General features: G+C 45.9%; 1 pseudogene across 1 annotated transcript in view; it reads right to left on the bottom strand.

The window, feature by feature from the left end:
• LOC311101895 (neurofibromin-like) overlaps positions 1–19,038 on the bottom strand; it is a 178,213-nt pseudogene that overhangs the window by 67,915 nt on the left and 91,260 nt on the right. The window contains exons 5-28 of the transcript in view: positions 15,543–15,649; positions 15,349–15,416; positions 13,199–13,274; positions 12,826–12,983; positions 12,577–12,748; positions 12,121–12,249; positions 11,921–11,989; positions 11,648–11,779; positions 11,363–11,500; positions 11,083–11,196; positions 10,846–10,925; positions 10,572–10,695; positions 9,933–10,180; positions 9,748–9,821; positions 9,566–9,649; positions 9,081–9,470; positions 8,701–8,840; positions 8,409–8,531; positions 7,887–8,087; positions 7,467–7,648; positions 7,019–7,230; positions 6,594–6,755; positions 6,379–6,482; positions 5,995–6,130 (exon numbers count right to left, since the gene is read on the bottom strand). The product of the transcript in view is annotated as a neurofibromin-like (transcript). The remainder of the gene's footprint in view (positions 1–5,994; positions 6,131–6,378; positions 6,483–6,593; positions 6,756–7,018; positions 7,231–7,466; positions 7,649–7,886; positions 8,088–8,408; positions 8,532–8,700; positions 8,841–9,080; positions 9,471–9,565; positions 9,650–9,747; positions 9,822–9,932; positions 10,181–10,571; positions 10,696–10,845; positions 10,926–11,082; positions 11,197–11,362; positions 11,501–11,647; positions 11,780–11,920; positions 11,990–12,120; positions 12,250–12,576; positions 12,749–12,825; positions 12,984–13,198; positions 13,275–15,348; positions 15,417–15,542; positions 15,650–19,038) is intronic.

Raw genomic sequence — 19,038 nt, 5'->3', positions numbered from 1 at the left:
AACCACTACTAAAGGACACCAATAAGAAGAAGAGACTTGCTTGGGCCAAGAAACACGAGCAATGGACATTAGACTGGTGAAAAACTGTCCTTTGCTCTGATGAGTCCAAATTTGAGATTTTTGGTTCCAACCGCCGTGTATTTGTGAGACGCAGAGTAGGTGAACGGATGTTCTGCGCCTGTGTGGTTCCCACCGTGAAGCATGGAGTAGGATGTGTAATGGTGCTTTGCTGGTGACACTGTCAGTGATCTATTTAGAATTCAAGGCACACATTCCAGGTGAAGCTGGTTGAGAGAATGGCAAGAGTGTGCAAAGCTGTCATCAAGGCAAAGGGTGGCTACTTTGAAGAATCTAAATTCTAAAATATATTTTGATTTGTTTAACACCTTTTTGGTTACTACATGATTCCATATGTGTTATTTCATAGTTTTGATGTCTTCACTATTATTCTACAATGTAGAAAATAGTAAAAAAAAAAAAAGAAAAACCCTTGAATGAGTAGGTGTCCAAACTTTTGACAGGTACTGTATATTAATCATGCATCGAACTTCCATCTATTCTGCCAACAATGCCTTACAGTACATTATGGAATTTTTATTCAAATATAACCTATTTTTAAAACCTCTTATGAAGTTGGTTTTGTAGCATAAACTGGAATTGAGATATTTTTGACTGATATGATTCCACTTTAAAGCACAACAGAACAAATAAGGGGTGACAAATGACGTTGAATTTCACCAGCCTAAAAAACAACAGTGAATACATGGAGATGTGGAGCCATTACTTCCAGAGCAAAGCAGTAAAAAGACCCACAGGTGATCAGCTAGACACACCTTGTTTTACAGAGGAAAAAGCAATGTGTGTATCTTATAACCATAGTCCACAAGACAGACACCAACATGCATGTACACCCAAACACCCACTGTCAGACAATCCTCACTTAACCTAGGCCTTAAGATTCAAGTCATTGGTGCAAGTGCAATAAACCAATTTCAAATAGGCCCTATACAGTATATGGCCCAAATACAATGGACATAAAACCACCGCAATCACTAAGCAAGATGACTGTGTTACTCTGCTACAGAAAGGGACATGAGAGGAGATGAGGGAGAGGAGAGAGAGAGGCAGAGACAGAAAGAGAGAGACAAAAGACCCCGGCAACCAACCTTTCCCAGCAAGCTAACTGTCACACTACTCATCTCTGCAAAGCCACTTAAAAAAACGTTATAGTTCTACAACATATTATAATATAGATGTACAAATACTTTACTACTGACTACATTGCATTCCACTGTACATGCAACGCTGAAAGAAGTGCACCATAGAAAACTGTCCCCCTGGGGATCTGTTGATGTCCACTGCAGCCAAATTCAGCCTCTACAGTCGTGGTCAAAAGTTTTGAGAATGACACAAATACTAATTTTCACAAAGTCTGCTGCCTCAGTTTTTATGATGGCAATTTGCATATACTCCAGAATGTCATGAAGAGGGATCAGATGAATTGCAATTAATTGCAAAGTCCCTCTTTGCCATGAAAATGAACTTAATCCCCAAAAAACATTTCCACTGCATTTCAGCCCTGCCACAAAAGGACCAGCTGGCATCATGTCAGTGATTCTCTCGTTAACACAGGTGAGAGTGTTGTCGAGGACAAAGCTGGAGATCACTCTGTCATGCTGATTGAGTTAGAATAACAGACTGGAAGCTTTAAAAGGAGGGTGGTGCTTGAAATCATTGTTCTTCCTCTGTTAACCATGGTTACCTGCAAGGAAACACGTGCCGTCATCATTGCTTTGCACAAAAAGGGCTTCACAGGCAAGGATATTGCTGCTAGTAAGATTGCACTTAAATCAACAATTTTTCAGATCATCAAGAACTTCAAGGAGAGAGGTTCAATTGTTGTGAAGAAGGTGTCACGGCGCCCAAGAAAGTCCAGCAAGCGCCAAGACCGTCTCCTAAAGTTGATTCAGCTGTGGGATCGGGGCACCACCAGTGCAGAGCTTGCTCAGGAATGGCAGCAGGCAGGTGTGAGTGCATCTACACGCACAGTGAGGCGAAGACTTTTGGAGGATGGCCTGGTGTCAAGAAGGGCAGCAAAGAAGACACATCTCTCCAGGAAAAACATCAGGGACAGACTGATATTCTGCAAAAGGTACAGGGATTGGACTGCTGAGGACTGGGGTAAAGTCATTTTCTCTGGTGAATCCCCTTTCCGATTGTTTGGGGCATCCGGAAAAAAGCTTGTCCGGAGAAGTAAAGGTGAGCGCTACCATCAGTCCTGTGTTATGCCAACAGTAAAGCATCCTGAGACCATTCATGTGTGGGATGCTTCTCAGCCAAGGGAGTGGGCTCGCTCACAATTTTGCCTAAGAACACAGCCATGAATAAAGAATGGTACCAACACATCCTCCGAGAGCAACTTCTCCCAACTATCCAAAAACAGTTTGGTGACGACCAATGCCTTTTCCAGCATGATGGAGCACCTTGCCATAAGGCAAAAGTGATAACTAAGTGGCTCGGGGAACATGTTTAATTAAGATCACTAATTACTAAAAAACTTCCCTCACCTGGTTGTCTAGGTCTTAATTAAAAGGAAAAACCAAAAACCAGCAGACACAAGGCCCTCCATAGAATGAGTTTGACACCCCTTCTATAAGAGAACACTGTACACAGACTTGAATGTGAAAACCGTTTCCAGATAAACAAATTAAGCGCAAAATCATAAAAAAGGTATTAATAAAAAAAATGCTATAAAAAGTTATTTTTGCATTTGAAAATAAAGTGGCTGAGGAAAAAGTACTCTGAACATACTGCTTTTTTGTCTTTAACTGCTTTAGTCAGTAGAGAGTGGCAAGTAGCTTACAGAACAGAGATGAGCACAAACAGGTCACCCTCCGCTGCAACTTGCCCATGCCCCCCTCCCGCTTCTCCTTCACACAAATTCAGATAGCTGATGTCCTGAAAGAGCTGCTAAATCTGGACCCCTACAAATCAGCTGGGCTAGACAACCTGGAACCTTTCTTTCTAAAATTAGCCGCCGAAATTGTCGCAACCCCTATTACTAGCCTGTTCAACCTCTCTTTCGTAACATCTGAGATCCCCAGAGATTGATCCAGGCTCTGTCGTAGCTGGCCGTGACCGGGAGACCCATGGGGCGGCGCACAATTGGCCCAGCGTCGTCCAGGGTAGGGGAGGGAATGGCCGGCAGGGATGTAGCTCAGTTGGTAGAGCATGGCGTTTGCAACGTCAGGGTTGTGAGTTCGATTCCCACGGAGGGCCATTATAAAAAAAATAATGTATGCACTCACTAACTGTAAGTCGCTCTGGATAAGAGCGTCTGCTAAATGACTAAAATGTAAATGTAAAATTGGAAAGCTGCCGTGGTCATCCCCCTCTTCAAAGGGGGTGACACTCTAGATCCAAACTGTTACAGACCTATATCCATCCTGCCCTGCCTTTTGAAAGTATTTGAAAGCCAAGTTAACAAACAGATCACCGTCCATTTCGAATCCCACCATACCTTCTCCGCTATGCAATCCAGTTTCCGAGCTGGTCATGGGTGCACCTCAGCCACGCTCAAGGTCCTAAACGATATTATAACCGCAATCGATAAAAGACAGTACTGCGCAGCCGTTTTCATCGACCTGGCCAAGGCTTTCGACTCTGTCAACCACCGCATTCTTATTGGCAGACTAAATAGCCTTGGTTTCTCTAATGACTGCCTCGCCTGGTTCACCAACTACTTCTCAGATAGAGTTCAATGTGTCAAATCGGAGGGCCAGTTGTCTGGACCTCTGGCCGTCTCTATGGGGGTGCCACAGGGTTCAATTCTCGGGCCGACTCTATTCTCTGTGTATATCAATGATGTCGCTCTTGCTGCTGGTGACGCTCAGATCCACTTCTATGCGGACGACACCATTTTGTATACATCTGGCCCTTCATTGGACACTGTGTTAACAAACCTCCAAACGAGCTTCAACGCCATACAACACTCCTTCCGTAGCCTCCAACTGCTCTTAAACATTAGTAAAACTAAATGCATGCTCTTCAACCGAACGCTGCTTGCACCCGCCCACCCGACTAGAATCACTACTCTCGGCGGGTCTGACCTAGAGTATGTGGACAACTACAAATACCTAGGTGTCTGATTAGACTGTAAACTCTCCTTCCAGACTCACATTAAGCATCTCCAATCAAAAGTTAGATCTAGAATCGGCTTCCTATTTCGCAACAAAGCCTCCTTCACTCATGCTGCCAAACATGCCCTCGTAAAACTGACTATCCTACCGATCCTTGACTTCGGCGATGTCATTTACAAAATAGCCTCCAACACTCTACTCAGCAAATTGGATGTAGTCTATCACAGTGCCATCCATTTTGTCACCAAAGCCCCATATACTACCCACCATTGTGACCTGTACGCTCTTGTTGGCTGGCCCTCACTACATATTCGTCGTCAAACCCACTGGCTCCAGGTCATCTATAAATCACTGCTAGGCAAATCCCCGCCTTATCTTAGCTCATTGGTCACCATAGCAACAGCCACCCGTTGTCTGCGCTCCAGCAGGTATATCTCACTGGTCATCCCCAAAGCCAATACCTCCTTTGGCCACCATTCCTTCCAGTTCTCTGCTGCCAATGACTGGAACGAACTGCAAAAATCTCTGAAGCTGGAGACTCTTCTCCCTCACTAACTTTGAGTGTCAGTTATCAGAGCAGCTTACCGATCACTGCACCTGTACACAGCCATTCTGAAATTAGCCCACCCAACTACCTCATCCCCATATATATATGTTATTTATTTTGCTAATTTGCACCCCAGTATCTCTATTTGCACATCATCTTTTGCACATCTATCACTCCAGTGTTAATACTAAATTGTAATTATTTTGCACTATGGCCTATTTATTGCCTTCCCTCCATAACTTACTACATTTGCACACACTGTATATAGATTTTCTATTGTGTTATTGACTGTACGTTTTGTTTATCCCATATGTAACTCTGTGTTGTTGTTTTTATCGAGCTGCTTTGCTTTATCTTGGCCAGGTCGGAGTTGTAAATGAGAACTTGTTCTCAACTGGCTTACCTGGCTAAATAAAGGTGAAATAAAAATAAATAAATAAAACAGCACCACACACACAGAGGCTACACAAGAGCATCCGCTGGCCCAGCCCTACTACTGAAAAGCATAGCGTGTGTGTGTGTGTGCAGGTGCATGTTTTTTACAGGCAGATTTGAGCACAATGGTAGTAGTGTATGGGAGTGTATCGAGCGAAGGGAGATCGATATGTATAAGCTTCACAATCTGTGCGATTTTGGTGTTGTGTCCAACAAGATACCATTAGTGGTTCCAAAGCACCCTGCGTTCATCTCATTGAGATATCCAAACATCTGATGTGTTGCTTTAAGTCAGTGTAGGGAGAAAGTCAGTGTTTGTGGAAGCAGAGAGCAGCAGGGCAGCAGTGTTGGCTCATCAGACATGCAGATGGAAACAGCAGGAAATAGGCTAGGGGAGAGTGTGTGTCCATACAGAGGTGTCCTTTCATGAAAAAGTTAGGCTGAATGGAGGAGTGTGTGTGTGTGTGTGTGTGTGTGTGTGTGTAAGAGGTCGGGTGACAGAGTAGGGACACACTAGCTGCTTTGTGGTGTCTTGATGTTGCTGTAGTCAGGTAATTCAGCTGCCTATGTTCCCCCTTTTCAAACTACCACCATTGAAGGGACAGTCCTTAATCTGTTCTGTCACAGTACATGAAGAGCGAGCATGTAAGAGAGGGCAGGGTACGTATAGCAGCAATGTTAGTGGAAAGTCTGAGGAAAGTAAGCAGGTTGTGCCAGTATGTGTGTATTAGAGCGAGTGAGAGCTGTGGCCTAGTGCCATTTTTGTCACAGTGTGGAAGAAGGAAGCCAGTGGCTTGAGAGGGTGTAGGTGACAGCAGCACACACCACCCACCCAGAGAGCTGCCTGAGGCCAGGGGTGGAATATGACCCTACCTGGTAGAGACAGTGACACACACTGCGTAGCTGTGGAGGGAACTCGCTGGAGGAGTTGATAATGGCCAGGAAGAACCGGTCTGTGATCTGGAGAAGGTTCTGCTGGTTCTCCTCAAGGTTCTCCGACTGTTCTAGTCTACAGAGAGGGAGGGAGGGTGGAGAGGACAAAAAGAGAGGAGACGGAGGGGGGGGAAGAGAGAGAGGAAGGGGAAAGTTCTACAACTGTCATTCATGATTGAAATAAAAAGTCAGAATTGCCTTGGTAACTTCCATTTAATAAGGTTATCCCCCATAATTGCTCAAATCGATGCGCTATCCCTTACCACCACACCAGGCTACCACAGTCAAACTAACTGGTGGAATGCTTCCGGTGACTGTTCCTACCTGGTTGGGTCCACCTCAAAGCTGATGTTGTGCCACTCTGGGGTGGTGACGACCCCTTTAAGTAGAGGCTGCAGTAGCTTCTGTAGGTACGCCGCCCCGTACACCTGACACAAAGAATTTCAACGTTAAAATGCATTAGAAATGTCATGCTTGGTTTGAGTGCTTCAGGTTCTACCATTTAAAATTGTCTGTATGGGAGAGAAATGTGGTTTTAACTTGAAACAGAAGGTCATGATTTTACTGGCCAGGCTGTTGCCTCTGAAGAGAGTCTGCATGGAGTCAGCCAGCTCCACCTCCTTGGAGAACATGTTCCACAGCAGCTGATACAGCAGGTGGCGAGAGTCGAACAGCGTCACCAACACACGGGCCAGCTCGTCCTGAATAAGACACAGGAGGACACACACACAAAAATATGTTTCAACCACTTTCTATAACTACTGCCTCACATTCTCATACTAGCACAGGGGTGGTCAACCCTTTTCCTGGAGAGCTACAGGACATGCAGGCTTTTGCTCCAACCTTGCACTAACATGTCTGATTCTACTAATAAATCAAGTGTGATATTGTAGTGCTCGTCAGTGTGAAGGTTAGTCACCCAAAGACTAGCCAAAAATGACCTAGGGCTGTGTTTCGTACATACCCATTGGGATCCTGGCACCACATTGGCCAGTGCCATGGCGATGGGCAGCTCTCCCTGGTCTCCCATCATGGTGACCAGCTCCACCAGCCTTTCGAAGCGGTCAGCCAGCACTGTCTCTGCCAGTGTGTCAAACTCTGTCCCCTGCTGAAGGATCTTAGTCAGAACCTCCATGAAGGTGGCCCGTGTCTGCAGGTCCTTATGGTAGCCCAGACCTGGAGAAGGATGTATGGAGGGGGAGGAGAGAGAGACGGACATAGAGACAGGGCGCGACAGAGAGGGAGAGGGGGCACAAGAGAGAGATGAAGGTTGGCAGAAGATACAGGGACATTTTAACTGAGGTTTGATTGTTCATTTTGTAAGCTATGTTCCTTGGTAGATGGAAGGACTAACATTATAGCTTTCCTGGCACTATAACAGGTTGAGAAACACTACTGCTACAGTAGCTCACCAATAGAGTGCATGAGTCCGCTGTCCACGTTGGCATTGAGGAGGTTGGACATGGCCAGGACAGTACAGTGTCTGAGGGAGGCCAGGCGTCGAGACATGCCCCTCTTCCTCCCAACCACCGGTTGGCCATCATCCTCCACCTCACTGCAGTCATTCAGCAGGTTCATGAACAGGGTAAAGTACCTGGGTACAGGGGGTAAAGCAGGGTTCAGAACACTTAACAGGCAGCTTGGATTCAAATTATGTGCACATTTAAGTTCATGTATTCCTTTACTACTATACAGAAAACACAGATATAGTTTTTTTATGTGTGGAAATGTTACAGCATGCACAGTAAACAGAAAGCCAAAGAGCAGCAACAGATAACTAAGTCGCTCTGGATAAGAGCGTCAGCTAAATGAGGAAACCACGTTGTAGTTACTTGAGGAAGAGCTGTGACTTGGCCTCCATCAGTTCCACCCCGTCTCCCTCCTCTGGCTGTAGAGGCAGGCCAGCTAACAGAGACACCACCGCCTCCATACTGGCCTGGTCCAGGTCTCTGGTCAGACACTTGATATCGTCATCAGCAGCCTGGTTGGAGGTGCCCATCACCCAGTCTGTCAGGTACTCCACCATCTTGTTCCTGGCAGAGTCGTGGTGAGGGGTTGAATTAACAAAAATCGTACTAAAAGTGGTTAATTATCGGTAGCGTTTAAAGCAGTTGCTACAGCCATGTTTGGCTTTATAAATGAATGAGGTGTACCCATTGATTATTTAAGAATATATCTTATAAATGCCTCATGAGCTTAGTTCAACTGTCAGAACCCAAAATATACACTTGTTTTATGCCAATGTTTGAAACAACGTAAATGTAAACAAACACTATATAGCATTTAGCTAATTTGGCTAGTGTTTAGCTAGAGTTTAGGTCTGTCCAGGAGGGAGTGCTGTCTCTGTCTCTCACCTGAACTTCATCTCCTGGCAGAAGGACAGGTCGTCTCGTCTCTCCATCATCACCTCCACCAGCTGGCACAGCTTGATTTTCATCTGGATGGCATGCAACGTGTTGCCTAGGATACGCACGTACCTGGGGGGGTGAGATAAGACTGAATAAGGTCCTGAAGATTGACAACTGATTAGGCATTTCATAAGCCGAGAGGGAGGGAGTGAGTGAGTGAGTGAGTGTGTCTCACCTGACCAGGTTGAGCATCATGGTCTCTATGCTGGCCTGTCCCAGGTGCTCTGAGCTGCCTTACCTGACCAGGTTGAGCATCATGGTCTCTATGCTGGCCTGTCCCAGGTGCTCTGAGCTGCCCTCAGCATGGTTGTCCAGTAGGTTCTTCATGATGGCGATGGTCTTCTCCACAAACTGGGTGTTAGTGTCATTTATGGGGACCTGCAAGGGCACAGAGACAAATCAATGAAATCAGTCTTAACTACATTCCTGCTAATGTCAATGGATCATTTTTATAATGAACTAATGAAATTCGACAACATAAGTGCAGGCAGGGTACTGTGCTGCAATCAGCAGAAGTCACCATCCCTTTGTAAAACTCCCCAGAATGATTTTCTATGCTAATACAATTCAAATAATTGGTTAACGTGCCCCATCCTCCTCCCCAGCCCATCCACTCACCGGCCCCTGTGTGTCGAAGAAGCGTCCGATGCTGTTCCTGAGCTTGTTGAAGAGCATGTGGTAGAGGGCCGGGCTGAGCTCCAGGCCCAGCAGCTCCTTGACGTTGGTGCGGACGTGCAGACCCACCCTCTCATGACCACACACCAGAAGGGCCAGCAGGTGGTCCAGGAACCTGCCCAGGGGGGTCTCAGTAGAGGAGGAGGAGCAGGTGGCTGAGGCTCCAGCTGCAGAGCTGGAGACCTCACAGGAGCCCACAGAGACCATGGAGAACTTGGGTTCGCTCATGGGGCCCATGGGGGGGCTGTAGGTGGCGGGGCCACAGGACTTGCTGCGCTGGGACAGACACACCCCGCCCAGAGCACACAGGAAGCCTGTCATGTTGATCCACTCCTGCAGGGGGAGACAAAGAGAGCGAGCAGAGGTTCACTGTGTTTTTTTTATTAACGGTGAAACACACCTAAATCCTAAAATTGAAGTGCTCTTACCTGACCATCCTCCACCTTGTTTTTGGGAAAGTTCAGAATCTGTTTGGTGTCCTGCTCCCATTTTGCAAGCGTGTCCTCCCATGCCTGGGGTGAGACATGGAAACACCAAGGGATAAGTCACTAATACTGGAGGGATGTAAGCAAGGATAAACTGTATTTAATGTTTCTTTATTCTTTCACACCTCAGTGTTTCCTGTAGTGGGGTGCTCTATCCTTCTCAACAAGGCCATCACTCTCTTCTGCAGGGTGGAGCGTCCTACCAAACACATAGTGGAACACGTAGCGGAGTCATTTTCTGAAACCGTTGGCCTAAATAGTGGCTCTCAGACCACGTTAAAGTGGTCTACAAAACAGTGTTTTTACTGACCGGTGGCCATCATGTTGCTGACGGAGGCGAACTCTGTGAAGGTGGCGTAGTTAGGCAGGATGGTCTGGACGGGCACCTCGTCAGTGGAACAGCGGATGTCAGCCTCCTCACACAGGTGTCTGAAGCAGGACATGGCCACCAGCACGGCCTAGGCGTCAGGGCTCCACAGGAACATGTATAGACACACCTCCAGTTTGGTCTGGGCCCCGTCTGCAGATGGGGATATCACTGCCCTGGGTGGCACACTCCTGGAAGAGCAGAGAGGAGTTAAACATGTCCAACACACATTTTATAATAATAATATAATATGCCATTTAGCAGACGCTTTTATCCAAAGCGATGTGTGCCTACATTTTTACATATGGGTGGTCCCGGGGATCGAACCCACTACCCTGGCGTTACAAGCGCCATGCTCTACCAATTGAGCTACAGAGGACCACCATTTAGACATGTCGAACACATCCATTTGACTTTTATAACTGCAAAACACTCTGGACGATTTTCCAGACCTAAGCCTAGTACTAGACTAAAAATAATGTTTAATGGAGATTCTCTATTGAAAGTGCTTTTTAGTCCAGGACTAGGCTTAATCTGTGTCTGGGAAACTAGCCCATATGAGGTTAGAGTCCCTGACCTCACCTTGTTCTTTAGGAGGAAATTGTTCCTGCAGATAAGGATCTCCCTCAGCCACTTCACCACCTCTGTACTGTTCACCATCTGGTGACCAATCAGCTTCTTACAGATCAGGAAGAGAACCTGGGAGCTGCAATGGGATAGGCCGGTGTTAGAGCCCAATGGAATCTCAACACACACCCCTAAAGACTGTCACTACTATTGAATCCATGACCAGTGTGTGTCAACATGGAGTATCTCTGGACTGAAAAGCCCCCAGAACTAAACCGGGTCCTTGTACCTGATGTCCCAGGAGGTTTCAATGGGGGCCTCAGGGTTCCACAGCTCAATGATCTCAGGCAGGTGCAGCACCAGCAACGCCTGGGCAGGGAGAGACAGAGACAGATATGGAGAAATGTGCCTTACTTGATTGACAATTCAATGCTAGGGAATAGAATTGAAGTGGACAGAATGAGAAAGAATAAAAGAAGCAGAGTGGACGGAGTGAGAGAGAAAGAGAGAAGGAGTGTAAACTGACCTCCATGGCCTCCTGGGAGAGCTGGGCTGTGTTGACCAAGGGCACCAGCTGCACCAGGCCTGCGATCAGCTCTGCTGTGCTGCTCTGGATCTCCTGAGCCTGCTTCCCTGGGTTCTACAACACACACACAATGTTAAACATGCATGTATGGGTGAACAACATATACACCCTCCCTTCCACTTGTGTGTAACTAGTCAGACATATGGGTGAACAACATATACACCCACAGAGCCTAGGGACATTGTCTCAGTATGTATGTGGTGGTTGGTGTCAGACTTACGTGCAGCATGAGTTTGGGGTCGGCGTGGATGAGTTTGACCAGGGCAAGGAGGAGGCACTTGTAGCTGCGTGTGTCCAGATCTGTGCTTTTCTCTTTGAACTTAAGGCTGGTGGTCATCTTCTCTTTAAATGTCAGACTCTGTCAGAGAGAGAAGTTGTAACTTTAGGAGTCACTAAGACATACTTTTCCTAAGAGGTTGGCTTATACAAGAAAACAAAAGGTAAGTGGGTTTCAAACGATTGGTTGACAGTGAGTGTAAATGTGCTCGTGTGGTCCCTTTCTCACCGGCGTCATGCGTAGCGGGGCGTGTGTGTGAAGGCCTTGCATCACTCGGCTCAGAGTGTCTGAGAACATTAGTCGCAGCTCTCCAGAGTAGCAGTACACTGCATCAATCTTAGGCCACCAGTCCAGATCAGACTAAAGGAGAGGAGGAGGATAGAAGAGAAGATCATTAATATTGCACTGCTGTGGGAAAGGCCAATGAAATCAACACTGTCCTATCAATTGTACTTAGAATGAACTTGGTAGTAAGTAGTAGTGGAGACGGTACACACGTACATTGGTGATGATTATGTGCAGGGAATTGACCAGAACAAAGTGAAAGGTAGAGGAGGAGGCCAAACAAACCTGAGGAGATTAATAAAGACACAATGTTTTGTCAAAATGGCCGCTTTGACTCTGAGGTAAATCATCACAGAGGCAACATTCAGACATGGTCTGCACATTTTTTACTGATGCACTGAGCTGAGCAGACTGACCTTAAAGTGCTGGTTGTTGTGAGGGTTGATACGGAAACAGGAGACGAAGCAGTCGATCATGAGGTCCACGTCTGCGTTCTGGCTGCCTGCCCCGCGAGAGAAGGGCTTGGTGGGGTTGAAGAGCAGGGCCTGATGGGATAGATAGGAGGTGGAGGACCAATTTCACAATTAACCCTACCGCAAGGGGCTTTGTGTAGGTCTGAGAGGATTGGATAGGTACTAGCAAAATGGTTATAGCTCCATAGCGGTAGCACTAGCACAAAAGTTGCACTATAAAAGTCTAAGGGGTAGCCGTAGGCATATCAATCAGGGTTTACCATTCAGGACGTTATAGATAGAAATGTTCTATACAGAAAGGACTGTCAATTTTACTCCACGACGAACATAAAACCCAGACACCACTGCTGTAGCGTTCCCTAGCCCCCAAAGTGCGACAGAGTGGTTGGTTTTTCTGACCTTGAGGTCCACCACGATGGACTGCACCAGGAGGAAGATGCCCGAGTGGTCCTCCCAGTTGATGTAGGTGGAGGCCTTGCACAGTTTGACACAGGTGATGGCTGCACTCTGTTAGTTGCTTGCTGCACCCCTGGCCTGCTAGGGCCTTCCTCAAGCTCTCCAGGAACAGCCTCTGTAGCAAGAGAGAGAAAGTAACTATCAGTCACACTACCTATTTCATCCCAGTGTGTATGTGTTCTCTCATCTCACCTTGTTGGCCTTGCTCTCCTCCACCACCTCTCGGGAGATGATGTGTGTGATCTCGGGACAGAGGATGAGGAGGATGATCTGTAGAGGCCACACCGCTGCCTTCCTCTTGGCACTCTCAGCAAAGCTGTCCACCAGGTCAAACAGCCTCTCAGCAGCATCTAAAGGGCGTGCCAGACAGACAGACATAGACAGACACACGTGTGAGATAGCCCTAAACTCACCGTACTTCTTATCTATCGTCCTGATCTGTTCCCTACAGTCCCTTTGAGACTGAAGATTTCACATGGAACTTAAAAATAAATAAAAACACTGCATGTAATGATAGTATCTGCATGCTGTTTAAGTCCAATACAAGGCTATTGAGAATACTGACCAGCCATGTCTGTCTGTGGTCTCTGGTAGAGCATAGTAAACTCATCAGGGTAGTTCTCCACCCAGTTCCAAAAGGCCTGGGGAAGACCAAAAACATTTAACAGTGTCCTCTCCAGAACGGGGTTGAACTGAGTAGCTATGTTTCCATGTCCAGTCATTTATTGGCGACATTTACAACGTTTGCATAGAAAATTGATAAATTGCCTGCTATGGTGCATTTCCATTCAACTGTCTTGTGTCGATAAAAACAGCTGGACGTAATAACGTCACCAAACAAAAGCAAAAAGGTTTTCGCAAAAACCTAGTGTCGAATAAACATGAAGGGGTTGAAGCGTTTCAATTATCCATTTAGGCAAATTGCACATTAATAAACTGGTGACAGCCTGTATGCCCTCCCACCCATCTGTTTCATGTCTCAGGTAGCCCGCAAAAGCCAGCATGGATCCAATGCCATATTCTAATAATTCCTATGTGCCAATGTATTGTTATGGTCTGTGCCATGGTGAAACTTGCACTCCTGTAGATCTGAAATAATTGGATAGTAAAACTTGCATTCAGCCAACCAGAAAAGCAAGTCGAAGCAATTCAGGCATTCTTGAAAGTCAGGACAGTGCCCCGCGTAACGTTAACATTATTCAGCAATCATCATTTATTTAAAAAACGTTGTTTCCATCATCATTTGTCGCAATAAAGAAAGTTAGACAAAAGAAAAATCTACCCGTCGAACAGATAAAAATGTTGTCGATCTTTAGAACATTGTTCCTATACCTGCCGTTTCCATTACACATTTCACAATGATTTTTGATGTTGTGACACTGCTTTTGTCTAATAAACCTTGATCAATGGAAACCTGCCTAGTGATGTCCTCAAAGTGGAAAATTGTATTTTAAACATTTCACCAGCAGCCAAGAGGTGGCAGTAGTGAAAACCATGAATAATACACAAAAGTATGTGGACACCTGTTTGTCGAACATCTCATTCCAAAATCATGGGCATTAATATGGAGTTGGTCCCCCCTTTGCTGCTATAACAGCCTCCACTCTTCAGGGAAGGCTTCCCACTAGATGTTGAACATTGCTGCAGGAACTTGCTCCCATTCAGCCGCAAGAGCATTAGTGAGGTTGGGCACTGATGTTGGGCGATTAGGCCTGGCTCGCAGTCGGCATTCCAATTCATCCCAAAGGTGTTCGATGAGGTTGAGGTCAGGGCTCTGTGCAGGCCAGTCAAGTTCTTCCACGTCGATCTTGACAAACAATTTCTGTATGGACCTTTGTGCACATGGACATTGTCATGCTGAAACAGGAAAGGGCCTTCCCCAAACTGTGGCCACAAAGTTGGAAGCACAGAATCGTCTAGAATGTCATTGTATGCTGTAGCACAGTTGGTAGAGCATGGCGCTTGCAACGCCAGGGTTGTGGGTTCGTTTCCCACGGGGGGCCAGTATGAAAAATGTATGCACTCACTAAAACTGTAAGTCGCTCTGGATAAGAGCGTCTGCTAAATGACTAAAATGTAAAAAATCTAAAACGTAAATGTAATTTCCCTTCACTGGAACTAAGGGGTCTAGTCCGAACCATGAAAAACAGCCCCAGACCATTATTCCTCCTCCACCAAACTTTACAGTTGGCACTATGCATTGGGGCAGGTAGCGTTCTCCTGGCATCCGCCAAACGCAGATTCGTCGGACTGCCAAATGGTGACGCGTGATTCATCACTCCAGAGAATGCGTTTCCACTGCTCCAGAGTCCAATGGCGGGGAGCTTTACACCACTCCAGCCGACGCTTGGCATTACGCATGGGGATCTTAGGCTTGTGTGCGGCTGCTCGGACATGGAAACCCATTTCATAAATCTCCCGACTAACAGTTCTTGTGCTGACATTGTTTCCAGAGGCAGTTTGGAACTCGATAGTGAGTGTTGCAACCGAGGACAGACAATTTTTACGCGCTACACACCTCAGCGGTCCATTTCTGTGAGCTTGTGTGGCCTACCACTTCGCGGCTCACTTGTCAACAATGGGTGTGGCTGAAATAGCCGAATCCACTAATTTGAAGGGGTGTCCACATACCTTTGGCCATGTAGTGTATAATAATACACAAACTTCATAAACACAAAACAGCAGCACTGAATATAGACATATTGGAGCACAAACCTTTTCCAAACTGTTAATGACGGCAAGTTGGGCAGGTTTCTTCAGGGCTTTGAATTTTAATACAGTTTCTGAGAGGATGTAGTGAAAAGTAACAGAGTATTAGCAAAAAAAGATTTAAAAAAAACTGAATCCAGGAGTTCAGAAATCCATGTAGTATGACATACAAAGAATTTAGTGAGTGAGTGAGTAGCTACCTTGGAGCATTCTTTTAAGTTTGGAGCAGTCCACATTGATGTACTGCATGAGCTCTATATCATGGACATCCACAGTATCTTCTGAGCAGACTGTCAGCTCCTGCAACCTGGGGGGAGAACACAATGGATAAGGACTCTCTTAGACACTGCCAGGGAACAAGTTCATCCAGTCAAACATGATATCCAGAGATTTTATTCTCCCACAGTTTCTCAGTAGAAAGGAGGGAAAGAAGAGGGGGTGGAAGAGAGGGGAAAAAGGTAGCCATTATGACATCATCCCCTCGTCCTTCAAGACAGGAAACTGACATGACTGTATCAATGATGTGAAACTTTCAGAATGTTGCAGATAGAAACAAGTCTACAGTAAACATGTTGTCACCACAAATGATGCATCGCTCCTTGTGTTAATTAGTGACGATTATTCCAACGTATGTTGTGTTGAAAGACATTTCATTTGTAAGTACCAAAGTTATATAGGTTGTTATGGGAAACGTGTTGCTCATGAGGGGCTGCATATATTAACAAAATGTCATGACAATAGCGCAAACAGGACAGGAGATATGTTTGTTCAAAGTTTGGAATTTCAGTTGATTCCTATAGCAACCCACTTGGGCCAATCAGAATAATGTTGTAAATTGTCACGATCGTAGATGAACGGGACGGACCAAAACACAGCGTGAAATGCATCCATGTTTATTGAACTTAATAAACATACAAAAACAACTAAACGTGACGTCGGAAGGCTAACACTAACAAGACACACTAACCGAACACAAACAAAAACCCACAACACAGGCAGGAAAACTGGCTGCCTAAGTATGATCCCAATCAGAGACAACGAGCGACAGCTACCTCTGATTGGGAACCACACCCGGCCAAACATAGAAATACAAACATAGATTATTCACACCCTGACCAAACTAGCTAGAGTTATATAGGCCAGGGCGTGACATAAATGCCGGATCTCCATGGGAAGAAGTATCATTCACCCAAGTTTCTTCAAAATCGGGCCAGTGCTGTCTAAGATATCCCGTACGAATGTACTAACGGACGGAGACAGAGCCACAGTCCCATCTCCGATTTACAATAGCACGATGTGCGGCATATCGATGCAGCCAGCGCCAATTCAAAATATGTTGAAAGACATTTCATTTGCATGTACCGAAATTATATCGGTCATTAGGGGAAACTTGTTTCTTATGAGGAAATGCATGCATTTAAAAAAATTACAATACTGTAGTTCAAACGGGGCAGGAGATATGCTTGTTCAAAGTTTGTTGGGGGACAAAAAGTGTCATTAGAAAAACTAATGGGCGGAGCTTATAGGGCCTCATGAGAAACGTGTTGCTCATGAGGGGCTGCATATATGAACCACATTTCATGACAATAGCTCAAATGGGACAGTAGATATGCTTGTTCATAGTTTGGAATTTCAATTGATTACTATAGAAGCCCCCTTGGGCCAATCAGTGTAATTTTGTAAATGTCGTATCTCTACGCATCATTCATCCAAGTTTCATCAAAATCGGGCAACCGCTGTCTGAGATATCACGTGTGACAAACATACGAACGGACAGAGACAAATCCACAGTCCCCTCCCCGATTTCATCGTGGGGGACAATTAACCTAATAGAGCTAACAGGATTCCCTGTTTTATCGTTCCATCTGAACGTTCTGTAACGTTGCACCATCCTGAACATCCTGGGTGGGGAGGGAGGGATTTCAATCATGACTGGGCTAACAGTTCAGTCACAGTGACCTTGTCCATGACTGGCTGCTAAACTGAAGTGCTGAGGTATGCGAACAAATTAACTTCTCACATGGCATAAGCAGGAAAGGGGGTCCGAACAGTTTCCTCATCATTACTTCTGAGGGCATAACGTCATTTGCAGTGGCGGCTGGCCGATAGAGGGCGCTAGGGCGCCGCCCCCTTAAATAAAATTATTTTAAAAAATAAAATAAAAAATAAATAAAAATAATAATAATAAAAACATCAGTATGTCAATATTTGTGTGTTTGAAATAAGGAATGCACACAGTAATATGTGTAAGATATGATAGAAAATCATATTCGCAACCTTTCCTCTGCCTGTCAAACGCCTCGTCAGCTCTGGGCGATACAGAAAGTGCCCCGAGGAGGCGGGTCTACGTAGCAGTTAAGCCAATTGCTAATTTAAGATATGAATGTATGACATAAAATGTAGCCAATCAGCGATCTTAAATCGAATCCAAGGAGGGCGATTATTTTATCGCCCCAAGCTCGCCCCTGATAAAATAAGGACCGGGCTCCAGTGGCGCCATTTTTACTAGACGACAATGGCGAGCGCAAACGTTACTCCTCCAAGACCCAACCCTAACTCGGTGAAATCTCTCCTCCAAGATCCGTTTGAGAGGAGAACTTTGTCAGAGAAAGTTCGGGTGAAAGAGCTGGGCCCAGATCAACCTGACCTCTCAATCAGACAGCAGGCTAGCGAGAAAGGGAAGCAGTATATGCGCGGCTTCTCCCGTAGCTGGTACACCAGGAAGGCTTGGCTAGCTGGGTGCACTGATGCTAATGCTTTATTTTGCTTTCCGTGCTTGCTTTTTAAAACGACGGGGTCAGATTCAGCATGGACAGGTACCGGAGTGAGGGATATGAAGCACCTGTCAGAGAAGGTAAAGAAACATGAGAACACCAGGGCACACATGGACAACTCTGTAAAGCTAGCTGTATTAGGAAGGGTGAACATTGCTACGCAGCTGGATGACGGCCACAGGATTGCTGTGGCCGTCATATATAAAAGTCACTGGTTGTGTGTTGAGGGGGAATTACAGTGAGTTAAGAAGTCTGATTGCAAGTTATCAAATTAAACTTTATTTTTTGGACCCAGGGCCTCAATTCCCTCTTTGTGTGGGGACAGCGCATCTGACGAGCAGCAACAGCCCATCAAGCGACGGAGGATGCTGGGACCAGGAGAACAACAGAGGTTGGCTATAGAGGTAAGTTGTGATGTAATTGTCAGTGTTTCCCCCTAGAACTTTTTTCAGGCCTGGTAGTATGTAGCCAAAACCCTGAACAATCAGCACCTTGGTAATCATATACTTGAGTTGGACATAGGCATGTGTCAGTCAGGATCACTTGCATCAAAATAGCTTAATTGCAAATTAAAGCTGATGATGTATCTTTTACAGGTATGTGATACCATCCTGAGTCATGCCAAAGAGAGGTTCTCCTTCACCCAGCACCTCATCAGCGCAACACTATTGCACAGAGAGTTGTTCCCACAACACAGTGTGAAGTTCCCCGATACAGCGCTTGAAACAACCGTGGAGGCGTACCCCATGTTGAACAAGGCCAAGCTCAAAACCGAACTGTCCCTCATCTATGAGAACAGTGAGTTCAAGGCTTGTAGTGGTGCAGTGCCCCTGTACCAGTTCTTCATGGAGAACAACCTTCAGAGCACTTTCACAGACTGCCAGCCTCCTCAAGATCCTCATCACCACACCCATGACAACTG

Source organism: Coregonus lavaretus (genome assembly GCF_964263955.1).
Source record: "Coregonus lavaretus genome assembly, chromosome: 26".
Classification (NCBI taxonomy): domain Eukaryota; kingdom Metazoa; phylum Chordata; class Actinopteri; order Salmoniformes; family Salmonidae; genus Coregonus; species Coregonus lavaretus.
The sequence above is the reverse complement of the archived record's forward strand: the minus strand, read 5'-3'. Positions and strand labels throughout refer to the sequence as shown.